The sequence below is a fragment of the Orcinus orca genome, chromosome 5 (assembly GCF_937001465.1).
Source record: "Orcinus orca chromosome 5, mOrcOrc1.1, whole genome shotgun sequence".
Taxonomy (NCBI): Eukaryota; Metazoa; Chordata; class Mammalia; order Artiodactyla; family Delphinidae; genus Orcinus; species Orcinus orca.
This window is the reverse complement of record NC_064563.1, coordinates 29,980,640-29,996,079: the sequence shown is the minus strand read 5'-3', so window position 1 is coordinate 29,996,079 and position 15,440 is coordinate 29,980,640. Positions and strand designations below refer to the sequence as shown.

Genomic DNA, 15,440 nt, shown 5'->3' with positions numbered 1-15,440 from the left:
AGCCTGTCCTCATTTCTTTTCATTCTTTTCTCTTTATTCTGCTCTGTGGCAGTTATTTCCACCACTCTATCTTGCAGCTCACTTATCTGTTCTTCTGCTTCAGTTTTTCTGCTATCGATTCCTTCCGGTGTATTTTTCATGTCAGTTATTGTGTTGTTCATCACTGTTCATTTGTTCTTTAGTTCTTCTGGTCCTTGTTAAACATTTTTTGTATCTTCTTGATCCATGCCTCCATTTTATTTTCAAGATCTTGGATCATGTTTACTATCATTACTCTGAATTCTTTTTCATGTAGGTTTCCTATTTCCTCTTCATTTACTTGGTCTTGTGGATTTTTACCTTGCTTCTTCATCGGCAACATATTTCTGTGTCATCTCATTTTGTCTAACTTACTGTTTGTGGTCTTCTTTCTTCAGGCTGCTGGGTCATAGTTCCTCTTGCTTCTGCTGTCTGCCCCCTGGTTATGGAGGCAGAGAAGTCCCATAGTCTGCCATCTGCAAGCTGGAGAACCAGTAAAGCCAGTGGTGTAACTCAGTTCAAGTCAAAATGCCTCTCGGACTTCATTCACGGAGTCTGGAGTTAGTACAAGTTTTGTCTCTTCCTGCTTTCTCAACTCCACTCACCTCTCAATCTACTTCAGTCAGCTTTTGCTCACATCACCACCCAAACAGCTCTTTTAAAAGTTGCCAGTGATGGGCTGAGAGAGGATTGGCTGGGATGGGCTGGGATGCTTAGAGCACCAGGGACCCCTCAGAGAAAGGCAGAATCACCTCAGGCGCTATGGCCAAGACTACACTTCCTGGGAAGACAGATCTCACAGGATCTCAGGACATGCTGGTGCCCAGCAGGGGAGTCCTGTGGTGAGAAACAGGTGGGTGCCCTGGTGTGAAGGCCCCTCCTTCCAGGCTTATCCTAAGGGGTTTCACTCACACTGCCTGTCCTTTAATGCCCAGAGCTCATGGACTTTTCATTGCCCTAATCAGAGTCACAGTGTAGGGGCGCCTTGCCCCACAGCTCCTGTTGCTCTGGCCCTAATTCCCCAGTTGTCTTTTTTTTAAATTTATTTTTTTGTCCGCATTGGGTTTTTGTTGCTGCACGCGGGCTTTCTCTAGTTGTGGCGAGCGGGGGCTACTCTTCGTTTCGTTGCATGGGCTTCTCATTGTGGTGGCTTCTCTTGTTGCAGAGCACGGGCTCTAGGCACATGGGCTTCAGTAGTTGTGGCACGTGGGCTCAGTAGTTGTGGTTTGCGGAGTCTAGAGTGCAGGCTCAGTAGTTGTTGTGCATGGGCTTAGTTGCTCCACGGCATGTGGGATCTTCCTGGACCAGGGCTCTAACCCGTGTCTGCTGCATTGGCAGGTGGATTCTTAACCACTGCACCACAAGGGAAGTCCTTTCCTTAGTTGTCTTTTAAACAAAATTGTTTTCGATACACATAACATAAAAGACACCTTAAAATTTATCACACTAAAGTGTACAGTTCAGTAGTGTTAAGTATATTTGCATTGTTGTGTAACCAATCTCCCTAACTTTTTCATCTTGCAAAACTAAAAGTCTATAGACTCTTAGCAACAACTACTTTTCAGCAAACCTTTAAGCAATGACTCCACATTGCCTCCTCTCTACAACCACTGGAAACCACCATTCTATTTTCTGTCTCTGTCAGTTTGACTACACTAGATACCTAATATAAGTAAAATCATACAGTATTTATCTTTTGTGGCTGGCTTATTTCACTTAACATAATGTTCTCCGTATTATTCCATGTTGTGGGATTTATCAGATTTTCCTTCCTTTTTAAGGCGGAATAATATTCCATTGTATGCATCTACCAAATTTTGTTTATCTGTTCATTCCTTTATGGACATTTGGTTTGCTTCTACCTTTTGGCTATTGTGAATAATGTTGCTATCAATGTGACTGTACAAATATCTCTTTGAGATCCTGTTTTCAATTCTTTTTGATGTATACTGGAAGTGGAATCAATGCATTATATAGTAGTTCTATTTTCAATTTTTTGATGAACTGTCATTTTATTTTCCATAATGGCTGCACCATTTTACATTCTGACCAACAGTGCACAATGATTTTAATTTTTCCACATCTTTGCCAACACTTGTTTTTTTTTTGTTTTGTTTTGTTTTGTTTTGGCCACTCATTGCAGCATGCAGGATATTAGTTCCCTGAACAGGGATCAAACATGTGCCCCTGCACTGGGAGCACAGAGTCCTAACCATTGGACTGCCAGGGAAGTCCTTTTTTTGTTTTTTATAGCAACTACTCTAATAGGTATGAAGTGACATCTCATTGCAGTTTGGTTTGCGTTTCTCTAATTATTAGTGAGGTTGCACATCTTTTCATATGCTTGACTGCCATTTGTATATTTTCTTTGCAGAAATGTCTATTCAAGTTCTTTACCCTTTTAAACATCAGTTTATTTATTTTTTGCCACTGAGTTGTAGTTTTTTATATATTCTGGATATTAACCACATGTCAGATATTCAGATATTTTGCAAATACTTTTCCCATTCCATAGGTTGCCATTTCACGCTATATATTGTGTCCTTTGATGCACAGGAGTTTTAAATTTTGATGTATCCCTGTTTACATATTTTACCTTTGTTGCCTATGTATTTGGTGTAATATCCAAGAAATCATTGCCAGATTCAATGTTATGAAGCTTTTCCCTTATGTTTTCATCTAAGAGTTTTATTATTTTAGGTCTTTGATCCATTTTGAGTTTATTTTTGTATGTGGTTTAAGGTAAGGGTTCAACTTCATTTATTGTTTTGCATGTGGATACCCAGTTTCCCCCCCACAATTGTTGAAATATGGTTGACATACAATATTATGTTTGTTTCAGGAGTACTACGTAGTGATTTGACATTTGCATACATTAAAATGATCACAATGATTAGTCTAGTAACCATGTGTCTGCCTATAAAGTTATTACAATATATGTATTGAATATTACAATATTCTTGAGCATATTCCTTATGCCATATATTAACATCCCCATGTCTTATTTTGTAACTGGGAGCTTTTACCTCTTAATCACTTCACCTATTTCACTGCCTACCATCTCTAACACAGAAAGGTTTTTCAAAAGATTGTCCTTCCTGCATTGTATGGTCTTGGCACCCTTGCTAAAAATCACTGTAGCATACATGCAAGAGTTTATTTCTGGGCTCTCTATTCTATTGTATTGGTCTCTGTGTCTGTCATTATGCCAGTAGAACATTGTTTTGATTACGGTAGCTTTATAATAAGTTTTGAAATTGGAAAATATAAGAACATTAACTTTATTTTTCTTTTTCAATATTGTTTCGGCTATTCAGGATCCCTTGACATTCCCTATGAATTTTGGGATGAATTTTTCTATTTAGGCAATAAAAATTGTTGGCATTTTTCGATTTTCCCATTTTATCTATTTATTTATTTATTTAGCATTGAAGTATAGTTGACTTACAATATTTTATTAGTTTTAAGTGTACAACATACTGATTCAATATTTTTATAGACTGTACACTGTATATAGTTATTATATAATATTGTCTGTATTCCCTGTGCTGTACATTACATCTTTGTAACTTCTCTCCCCACACTTCTCTCCCCTGGTAACCACTAGTTCTCTGTATCTGTGAGTTTGTTTCTGTTTTGTTACTTTTGTTCGTTTGTTTAATTTTTAGCTTCCACATATAAATGAAAACATACATTATTTGTCTTTCTCTGTTTGACTTATTTTACTGAGTATAATCCCCTCCAGGTCCATCCATATTGTCACAAATGGCAAAATTTCATTCTTTTTTATGGCTGAGTACTATTTCATTGTGTATATACACCACATCTTCTTTATCCATTCATCTGTTGATGAACACTTAGGTTGTTCCATACATTGGCAATTGTAAATAATGCTACAGTGAACATTGGGGTGCATGTATCTTTTCAAATTAGTGTTTTTGTTAGCACAGATATACCTCCCCTCTCCCCCACACAGTTTCCCCTATTATTCATATCTTGTATTACTATGGTACACTTCTTACAATTGACAAACTGATATTAATACATTATGATTAACTAAAATTCATAGTTTACATTAAGATTCACCCTTTTGTGTTGTATAGCTTATACTTTTGACAAATGCATAATGTCATTCATCCATACAGGATCATACAGGGTAGTTTCCCCACCCTACAAATCCCTTGTGCTCCACCTGTTCACCTCCATCCCTCTGAAACCTTGGCAACCACTGATCACTTTACTCTTTCTGTAGTTTTGCGTCTTTCAGAATATTACATAGTTGGATCTACATAGTATGTAGTCCTTTCAGACTGGCTTCTTTACTTACAGCATTATATGGGAAAATTTGTAGGTGTGTTATCACACAGCAGGAAGGTATGTTTCCAGTCAAAGGGCTCAAGGGTTACAGTTAAAGGCTGGGAGACAGGGAAAATCTGTGAGTTTTAAAAATATCGATCAACCTGTGTGGTATATGTTTGCTTGAAGGAAGAGGCTGAGCAATGGTGGCAGGGCTTAATATAGAAACAGTAACACTTGTATCGATTTTATTGGAAATATTTCAGGTATGGTTTTTAGGAGACTTTGCCCAACTTTTCAGGCTTGTTTCTGGACCCTCTCTTTTGGTAAGAGAGATCCTGTAAGTCCTTTCCTAGATCAATCCAATCTTTCCCATCCAGGAATTAACATCCGCTGTTCTGACCAATATGTATATGAATGATATGTGGCAGGTATTGGTAACTCTGAGTCATATGCACCCAAAATAGTTTTAAATTCTTCTATGAATATTTGCTGGTCTTGTCGGAATCTAGAATAATTTTTAGTAATAGCTCTTTAAAAAAAATTAAAGTATAGATGATTTAAAATGTGTTAGTTTCAGGTGTACAGCAAGGTGATGCTATACACACACACACTTCTTTCAGATTCTTTTCCATTATAGGTTATTACAAGATATTGCGTTTAGTTCCCTAAGCTATACAGTAGGTCCTTGTCGTTTATCTACTTTATATATAGTAGTGTGTAACTAATAGCTCTTAATTCAGCTCGTGTCCAATGTTGAAACTCTACCTGATGCATGGGGGCATATCTTCTGAGGCAGCTGGCATTTGGGGTTCTTGGGAGAGTTGTTGGGAAAAGGGGACAGTAACTAAAGCCCAGTAACTAAAGTTAAGCACAATACAATAGAATAAATATAAAAAAGTTCAGCACAGTGGATATGATACAGTGGATATACCACTTAAGGCTGAATAATATATCACCTACTATGAAGTATGGGGAGGGCCTTGAGAGGTGTTGTATAACAAAGCAAAAAGGAATGCCTCCAGGCACTAATATGATTGAGTTCAGTAGGCCAGGGTTGGCCAGTGATGACAGGAGATGGCTGGCTTCCTTGGTAGCCACAAGGATAATAGAATCTGAAAGATACACTATACAAGCAAACAATGGCCAGATCACATATGACAATAGAATTCTGACCCACATCCTTTGTAGCAACCATCCCAGAAGTAAAACCATAACCTCTGCAGTAACTGGCCCCAGTTGATGAGGACTTGGTCAACAACTGCCAGCTTCCCCAATGTTCACCCCCATTTCCAGCTCAAGACCAACTAAAGCAAGTCAAATATGCTATGCCTAAGACATAAAGTACACAAACCAACCCAACCCAAATGAATAGGATTGTCTGCCTCTAGTTACTGTGCCTCCAGCTTCTCTGTGCCAGCAACCGCCAGTGTGATACATACCTGAAGCCCTCCCTTCTTCCACTACAAAGTTTTCTCACTTCTTTGTCTGCCTATAAGTCTCTGTCAAATGAGAGTTTTTAAAAAGTTACTGACTTAATCTCATTACTGGTAATTTGTTCATATTTTCTATTTCTTACTACTCAGTCTTGGGAGATTGTACACTTCCAAGAATTTGTCCATTTTCTAGGTTGTCCATTTTAATGGCGTATAATTGTTCATGGTCTGATCCTTATGATCCTTTGTATTTCTGTGGTGTTGATTGTAACTTCCCCTTTTTTATTTCCGATTTTATTTATTTGGGCCCTCTCTATTGTTTCTTGGTGAATCTGGCTAAAGTTTTGTCAATTTTGTTTATCTTTTTAAAGAGTCAGCTCTTAGTTGTATTGACCTTTTCTATTATTTTACTCTGTTTTTTTTTCTCCTCTGATTTATGGTGTCTTTCCTTCTTCTAACTTTGGGTTTTATTTGTTCTTCTTTTCCTAGTTCCTTTAGGTGTAAGATTAGGTTGTTTAATTGAGATTTTTCTTGTTTCCGTAGGTAAGCTTGTATCTCTACAAACTTCCCTCTTAGAACTGCTTTTTCAGTGCACCATAGATTTGTTACAATTATTGTGTTTCCATTTTTGTTTCCAGGTATTTTAAAATTTCTTCAGTGACCCATTCATTGTTCAGCAGCATGTTGTTTAGACTCCGTGTGTTTGTGGGTTTTTTCAGTTTTTTTCCTTGTAGCTGATTTCTAGTCTCATAGTATTGTGTTCAGAAAAGATACTTGATATGATTTCAGTTTTCTTAACTTTGCTGAGGCTTGTTTTGTGGCCTGCCATGTGATCTATCCTGGAGAATGTTCCATGTGCATTTGAAAAGAATGTGTATTCTGCTTTTGGATTAAATGTTCTATATATATCTATTAAGTCTCCCTGGTATAGTGTCATTTAAGGCCAGTGTTTCCTTATTGATTTTCTTCTGAATGATCTATTGCTGTAAGTAAGGTGTTGAAATCTCCTACTATTATTATGTTACTGTCAATTTCTCCCTTTATGTCTGTTAATATTTTCTTTACATATTTAGGTGTTCCTATGTTGGGGGTATATATATTTACAAGAGTTATATCTTCTTCTTGGATTGATCCCTTGATCAACATGTAATGTCCTTCTTTGTCTCTAGTAACAGTCTGTTTTAAAGTTGATTTTGTCTGATGTAAGTATTGCTATCCCAGCTTTCTTTTGATTTCCATATGCATGGAGTACCTTTGTCCATACCCGTACTTTCAGTCTGTGTCTTTACATCTGAAGTGAGTCTCTCGTAGGCAGCATATAAACTGGTCTTTTTTTTAAAAAAATAAATTTATTTATTTATTTTTGTTTGTGTTGGGTCTTCGTTGCTGCACGCGGGCTTTCTCTAGTTGCGGCGAGTGGGGGCTACTCTTCGTTGCAGTGTGCTTGCTTCTCACTGTAGTGGCTTCTCATTGTGGGGCACGAGCTCTAGGCATGCGGGCTTCAGTAGTTGTGGCACGCAGGCTCAGTAGTTGTGGCTCACAGGCTCTAAAGCACAGGCTCAGTAGTTGTGGCACATGGGCTTAGTTGCTCCGCGGCATGTGGGATCTTCCTGGACCAGGGCTTGAACCTGTGTCCCCTGCATTGGCAAGCGGATTCTTAACCACTGCACCACCAGGGAAGTCCCTGGTCTTGTTTTTGTATCCATTCAGCTGCTCTCTGTCTTTTGATTGGAGCAGTTAGTCTATTTACATTTAAAGTCATTATTGGTATGTTTGTACTTATTTCCATTTTTTCTTTTTTTTTTTTTGAGGTATGCGGGTCTCTCACTGTTGTGGCCTCTCCCATTGTGGAGCACAGGCTCCGGACATGCAGGCTCAGTGGCCATGGCTCACGGGCCTAGCCGCTCTGCGGCATGTGGGATTTTCCCGGACTGGGGCACGAACCTGTGTCCCCTGCATCGGCAGGCGGACTCTCAACAACTGCGCCACCAGGGAAGCCCCCATTTTTTCTTTTTTAATTGAGGTATAGTTGATCTACTGTATTATATAAGTTCAGGTGTACAATATAGTGATTCACAGTTTTTAAAGTTTATACTACATTTAGACTGATTATGAAATATTGGCTATATTCCCTCTGCTGTACAGTATATCCCTGTAGCTTATTTATCTTATACATGGTAGTTTACACCTCTTAATCCCCTACCCCCTATTTTATCCTTGCCTCTAACCACTAGTTTGTTTTCTACATCTGTGAGCTTATTGCCATTTTGTTAATTGTTTTTGTAGTTCTTTTTTGTTTATTTCTTCTTCTTTTGTCATTTCGTAACTATCTCCAGTGTTATGTTTGGATTTCTTTGTGTCTTTTGTGTGTGTATCTGTTATAGATATTTGGTTTGTGGTTACCACGGGGCTTATATATAGCAATCTATATATCTATATATCTATCTATCTATCTCTCATCTATCTATCTATATATGTATGGTTATTTTAAGTTACCGATCTCTTAATTTCAAACGCATTTTAACAACCTTGTATTTTACTCTCCTCCCCCATGATTACTTATTCTGATGTCATATTTTAAATCTAACTGTTTTGTGTATCCCTCACCTGCTTATTGTGGATATAGATGAATTTACTACTTTTGTCTTTCAACCTTCCTCCTAGCTTTGTACATGGTTGATTTACTACCTTTACTGTATCTTTACCTTTACTGATGAGCTTTTTCCCCTCATAATTTTCATTTTTCTAGTTGTGGCCTTTTCTTCTTTGCTTACAGAAGTCTCTTTAACATTTCTCACAAAGCTGGTTTGGTGTGCTGAACCCTGTTAGCTTTTGCTTGTCTATAAAACTTTTGATCTCTCCATCAAATCTGAATGAGAGTCTCCCTGGGTAGAGTATTGTTTACAGGTTTTCCCCTTTCCTCATCTTAAATATATCGTGCCACTCCCTTCTGGCCCCAAAGTTTGGACTAAAGTCAGCTGATAACCTCATGGGAGTTACCTTCTATGTGGCTAGTTGCTTTTCCATTTTTTTTTTTTTTTTTTTTTTTTTGCGGTACACAAGCCTCTCACTGCTGTGGCCTCTCCCGTTGCGGAGCACAGGCTCTGGACATGCAGGCTCAGCGGCCGTGGCTCACGGGCCCAGCCGCTCCGCGACATGTGGGATCTTCCCGGACCGAGGCACGAACCCGTGTCCCCTGCATTGGCAGGCGGACTCTCAACCACTACGCCACCAGGGAAGCCCATAGTTGCTTTTCCTTTGATGCTCTCTTCGTCTTTAATTTTTGTCACTTTAATTGCATTGTATCTTGGTGTGGTCTTCTTTGGGTTGATCCTATTTGGGACTTCTGTGCTTCCTGAACTTGGATGTCTGTTTCCTTTCCCAGGTTAAGGAAATTTTCAGCTATTATGTCTATAAATATGTTCTCAGTCCTTTTCTCACTCCCTTCTCCTCTAGGACCCCTATAATGTGAATGTCAGTATACTTGATGTTGTCCCAGAATTCTCTTAAACTGCCCTCATTTCTTTTCATTCTTTTTTTCTTCTTTCTTTTCATCTTCAGTGATTTCAGCTACTCTGTCTTCCAGCTCACTGATCTGTTCCTCTGTTTCATTTGGTCTACTGTTGATTCCTTCTAGTGTATTTTTTATTTCAGTTATTATATTCTTCATCTCTATTTGGTTGTTCTTTATATTTTCTAACTCTTTTTTAAAAACTTCTAACTTCTGACTCTGTTTGTCCATTCTTCTCCTGACTTCTCTGATCATCTTTATTATCAATACCTTGAACCCTTTCTCAGGTAGATTGGCTATTTCCACTCTACTTAGCTCTTCTTCTGGGTTATTTTTCTTGTTTCTTCTTTTGAAACATGTTCCCTTGTTGCCTTATTTTGTCTGACTTGCTGTTTTTATTTCTATGTATCTGGTAGGTTGGTTACATTTCCTGACCTTGGAGAAGTGGCCTTTTGTAGGAGATGTAACAACGCACTCCCATCTGGTGACTAGATTTATATGTTCTATATGTGGGATGCTTAGGCCTTTCTGTTGTGGTGGGCTGGTTACTGAGGGTAGATTGGTAGGCTTGGCTTGCCCTGGTCTAGTTGGTTGTCAGGCCCTGCCTCGTGCAGAGACTGCCAGCTGCTGCTTGGTGGGACTGGGTCACGAGCGGCAGGCTTCAGAACCCTGGCGGGGGGGGCCCGAGGCTAATGCTGGCTGACTCTTGGGCAGAGTTTGGGTCCAAGAGATGCTGGGGCTTGTGCCTGCTCACCGGTGGCTGAAGCCTGGTCCTGGGGCTAGTTCTGGCTTATTGGTGGGCAGAGCTGGATCCTTGGGTCTGGTTGCAGAGTCCAGGGGTCCCAGAGCTGGTGTCCAGCCACTAGTGGTGTAGCTGGTTCCTGACACAACTGGATGCAGGGCCTGGGGTGTCCCAAATATTATGTTGGCCTGCTGGTGGGTGGGGTGGGTCTGCAGGCTGCATGGCTGCAGTTTTCCTGGGGCTGGTGTCCTTTTGATGGTGTGTGAGGCTGGTCCCAAGGCTAAAGCAGGCTCACTGGTGGGGCCCAGCCAGACCCAGGGCTGGTGCTGCCTTACTGGTGGGTGGGCTGTGTCTTCAGGCTATGGAGCTGCAGTTTCCTGGGGCTGGTTGCAGCCCACTGGTGGATGAGACTTGTCCTGAGTCTAGAGCAGGCTCACTGGTGGGCAAGCCTGGTGATTCTGGGGCAGGTTCTGCCCACTGTTTGTGGAGCTGCATCCCGAGGTCTCTGGTTGTAGGACCTTGGGGGGTCTTAGATCTAGTGCCTGTGCAGTGGTGTGTGGGGCCTGGTCCTGGGCCCTCTGCTGCGCAGGGCCATGTCCAGGGGCGACTGTGGGTTCAGAGGTTATTAAGGCAGTCTGTGTCCTGGTGGGTGGGGCTATGTCCCTGACCAGTGAGTTGTCTGGACTGAGGCATGCCAGTATCATTGCCTAGGGACTGGTGGGTGTGGGCAGGGCTGGGTCCTGAGGCTAATAAGCTAGATGTAGGATTCCAAAATGGTGCTTGCCAGCATCAGACTCTATATGGTAGAACGAGCTCCCCCAAATGGCTGCCACCAGTGTCTCTGTCCCTGAGGGTGAGCACCAATTGCCTCTTGCCTCTCTGTGAGACTGTCCAAGATCAGCAGGTAGGACTGATCCAGACTCCTTTCAGATGACTGCTTCTGATCTGGGTCCCTGAGCATGTGAGGTTTTGTGTACACCCTTTAAGAGTGGAGTGTCTTTTTCCCACAGCCCTCTGTGTCTAGTGAATTTAAGCCTTGCTGGCCTTTAAAGACAGATGTTCTAGGGGCTTGTCTCCCTGGCACAAGATGCCCAGGCTTGGTAGCCTGATGTGGGGTTCAGACCCCTTACTGTTTGGGGGGAACCTCTGCAATTGTAATTATTCTCCTGTTTGTGGGTCACCCACCCAGGGGTATGTGTCTTGACTATACAATACTCAGCCTGTCCTACTCATCTCACTGTTGTTTCTTCTTTATATCTTTAGTCACAGAAGATTTTTTCCAGTAGGTTCTAATCTTTTTTATCCACAGGTGTTCTGTAAATTGTAATATTTGTGTGCCCGAGAGAGGAGGTGAACTCAGGGTATTTCTATTCTTCCATTTTGGCCAAACTCTATTTGTTGTCTTTTTGATAATAGCCATTCTGATAGGTGTGAGGTGATATCTCATTGTGGTTTTGATTTGCGTTTCTCTAATGATTAGCGATGCTGAGCATCCTTTCATGTGTTTGTTGGTCATCTGTATATCTTCTTTGGAGAAATGTCTATTAAGGTCTTCTGCCCGTTTTTGGATTGGGTTCTTTGTTATTTTCATATTGAGCTGCATGAGCTGCTTATGTATTTTAGAGATTAATCCTTTGTCAGTTGCATCGTTTTCAAATATTTTCTCTGAGGGTTATCTTTTCGTCTTGTTTTTGGTTTCCTTTGCTGTGCAAAAGCTTTTAAGTGTCATTAGGTCCCATTTGTTTATTTTTATTTCCATTTCTCTAGGAGGTGGGTCAAAAAGGATCTTGCTGTGATTTATGTCATAGAGTGTTCTGCCTGTGTTTTCCTCTAAGAGTTTTATAGTGTCTGGCCTTACATTTAGGTCTTTAATCCATTTTGAGTTTATTTTTGTGTATGGTATTAGGGAGTGTTCTAATTTCATTCTTTTACATGTAGCTGTCCAGTTTTCCCAGCAATGCTTATTGAAGAGGCTGTCTTTTTTCCATTGTATATTCTTGCCTCCTTTAACAAAGATAAGGCGACCATATGTGCATGGGTTTATCTCTGGGCTTTCTATCCTGTTCCATTGATCTATATTTCTGTTTTTGTGCCAGTACCATACTGTCTTGATTACTGTAGCTTTGTAGTATAGTCTGAAGCTGATTCCTCCAGCTCCGTTTTTCTTTCTCAAGATTGCTTTGGCTATTCGGGGTCTTTTGTGTTTCCATATAAATTGTGCAATTTTTTGTTCTAGTTCTGTGAAAAATGCTGGTGGAACTTTGATAGGGATTGCACTGAATCTGTAGATTGCTTTGTGTAGTATAGTCATTTTCACAATATTGATTCTTCCAATCCAAGAACATGGTATATATCTCTCTCTGTTTGTGTCATCTTTAATTTCTCTCATCAGTGTCTTACAGTTTTCTGCATACAGGTCTTTTGTCTCCTTAGGTAGGTTTATTCCTAGATATTTATCCTTTTTGTTGCAATGGTAAGTGGGATTGTTTCCTTAATTTCTCTTTCAGATTTTTCATCATTAGTGTATAGGAATGCAGGATATTTCTGTGCATTAATTTTGTATCCTGCTACTTTGCCAAATTCATTGATTAGCCCTAGTAGTTTTCTGGTAGCATCTTTATGGTTCTCTATGTATAGTATCATGTCAACTGCAAACAGTGACAGTTTTACTTCTTTTTTTCCTATTTGGATTCCTTTTATTTCTTTTTATTCTCTGATTGCTGTGGCTAAAACTTCCAAAACTATGTTGAATAATAGTGGTGAGAGTGGGCAACCTTGTCTTGTTCCTGTTCTTAGTGGAAATGGTTTCAGTTTTTCACCGTTGAGAATGATGTTGGCTGTGGGTTTGTCATATATGGCCTTTATTATGTTGAGGTAAGTTCCCTCTATGCCTACTTTCTGGAGAGTTTTTATCATATATGGGTGTTGAATTTTGTTAAAAGCTTTTTCTGCATCTATTGAGATGATCATGTAGTTTTTATCCTTCAGTTTGTTAGTATGGTTTATCATTCTGATTGATTTGCGTATGTTGAAGTATCCTTGCATTCCTGGGATAAACCCCACTTGAGCATCGTGTATGATCCTTTTAATGTACTGTTGGATTCAGTTTGCTAGAATTTTGTTGAGGTTTTTTGCATCTATGCTCATCAGTGATATTGGCCTGTAGTTTTCTTTCTTTGTGACATCTTTGTCTGGTTTTGGTATCAGGGTGATGATGGCCTTGTAGAATGAGTTTGGGAGTGTTCCTCCTTCTGCTGTATTTTGGAAGAGTTTGAGAAGGATATGTGTTAGCTTCTCTCTGAATGTTTGGTAGAATTTGCCTCTGAAGCCATCTGGTCCTGGGCTTTTGTTTGTTGGAAGATTTTGAATCACAGTTTCAATTTCAGTTCTTGTCATTGGTCTTTTTATATTTTCTATTTCTTCCTGGTTCAGTCTTGGAAGGTTGTACTTTGCTAAGAATTTGTCCATTTCTTCCAGGTTGTCCATTTTATTGGCATATAGTTGCTTGTAGTAATCTCTCCTGATCCTTTGTATTTCTGCAGTGTCAGTTGTTACTTCTGCTTTTTCTTTTCTAATTATGTTGATTTGAGTCTTCTCCCTTTTTTTCTTCATGAGTCTGGCTAATGGTTTATCACTTTTGTTTATCTTCTCAAAGAACCAGCTTTTAGTTTTATTGATCTTTGCTATCATTTTCTTCATTTCTTTTTCATTTATTTCTGATCTGATCTTTATGATTTCTTTCCTTCAACTAACTTTAGGTTTTCTTTGTTTTTCTTTCTATAGTTGCTTCAGATGTAAGGTTAGGTTTTTTATTCGAGATTTTTCTTGTTTCCTGAGGTAAGATTGTATTGCTATAAACTTCCCTCTTAGAACTGCTTTTACTGTGTCCCATAGATTTTGGATTGTCATGTTTTCATTGTCATTTATCTGTAGGGATTTTTGTGTTTCCTCTTTGATTTCTTCAGTGATCCATTGGTTGTTTAGTAATATATTGTTTAGCCTCCATGTGTTTTGTTTTGTTTTTTTAATAAATTTATATATTTTTGGCTATGTTGGGTCTTCGTAGCTGCATGCGGGCTTTCTCTAGTTGCGCGAGTGGGGGCTACTCTTGGTTGCAGTGTGTGGGCTTCTCTTTTTAAAAAAATTTTTATTATTATTTTTTTAATTTATAATTTTTATTTTTTTAACATCAGAATATATTTTGCATTTATATAATAAAATATAGAAGATAATAAAAAATAAGTGAGCATTGCTGCAAGCAACAACAGAAGTAAAACTCATGAGCAATATTCAGCAAAACCAGGCAGACATAAAATGATATACATTGTATGGTTTCGTTTTAAAAAATTCAAAACTGGGGAAAACAAATTTATGGTGAAGATAATGGTTACTTTAGGGGCAGAAAGCAGGGGTCATGACCAGGAAATGGTATAAGGAAGGCTTCCGAGGTGCTGGGAAAGTTCTGTTTCTTGATCTGAGTAGTGGTTATACTAGTGGGAGTTCAGATAACTCACATGTCATATGTTTATAGTTAAACTTCTGACTTATGCACTTTTCTCTGTGTTACAACTTATTAAGAAAGCTAAGACAAAAACCTTATTTAGTTCATTAAGACCAACAGTTGGCAAAGAATTATTAAATATTATTTTAGACATCTACAAAGTTCAAGGAACTGTCTTAGGTGATCAAAGATTCCAAGTCCATTCCATTATCAAATATTTTTTTTCTCATTAGTTATCCATTTTATACACATCAGTGAATACATGTCAATCCCAATCTCCCAATTCATCACACCACAACCCCCACCCCCAGCTCCTTTACCCCCTTGGTGTCCGTATGTTTTTTCTCTACTTCTGTGTCTCAATTTCTGCTTGGCAAACTGGTTCATCTGTATCATTTTCTAGGTTCCACATATATGCGTTAATATACGATATTTGTTTTTCTCTTTCTGACTTACTTCACTCTGTATGACAGTCTCTAGATCCATCCACATCTCTACAAATGACCCAATTTTGTTCCTTTTTCTGGCTGAGTAATATTCCATAGTATATATGTACCACATCTTTATCCATTCGTCTGTCGATGGGCATTTAGGTTGCCATTGCGGTGGCTTCTCTTGTTGCGGAGTATGGGCTCTAGGCACACAGGCTTCAGTAGTTGTGGCATGCGGGCTCAGTAGTTGTGGCTTGCGGGCTCTAGAGCACAGGCTCAGTAGTTGTGGCACACGGGCTTGTTTGCTCCGCTGCATGTGGGATCTTCCCGGACCAGGGCTCAAACCCGTGTCCCCTGCATTAGCAGGCAGATTCTTAACCACTGCACCACCAGGGAATTCCATGTGTTTTGTTTTTTCCAGTTTTTTCTCCTGTAATTGATATCTAATCTCATAGTGTTATGGTCAGAAAAGATACTTGATGTGATTTCAATTTTCTTAAATTTA

At 39.4% G+C, this 15,440-nt stretch overlaps 1 long non-coding RNA gene across 1 annotated transcript; it reads right to left on the bottom strand.

Annotated features, from left to right (window-relative positions):
- Positions 1 to 4,411: 4,411 nt before the first annotated feature.
- On the bottom strand, positions 4,412 to 6,209 carry LOC125964466 (uncharacterized). Its single transcript, XR_007477513.1, has 3 exons — positions 5,757 to 6,209; positions 5,278 to 5,429; positions 4,412 to 5,175 (listed from the first exon to the last, which is right to left on the bottom strand). It is a non-coding gene; the product is annotated as an uncharacterized LOC125964466 (long non-coding RNA).
- Positions 6,210 to 15,440: the final 9,231 nt, after the last annotated feature.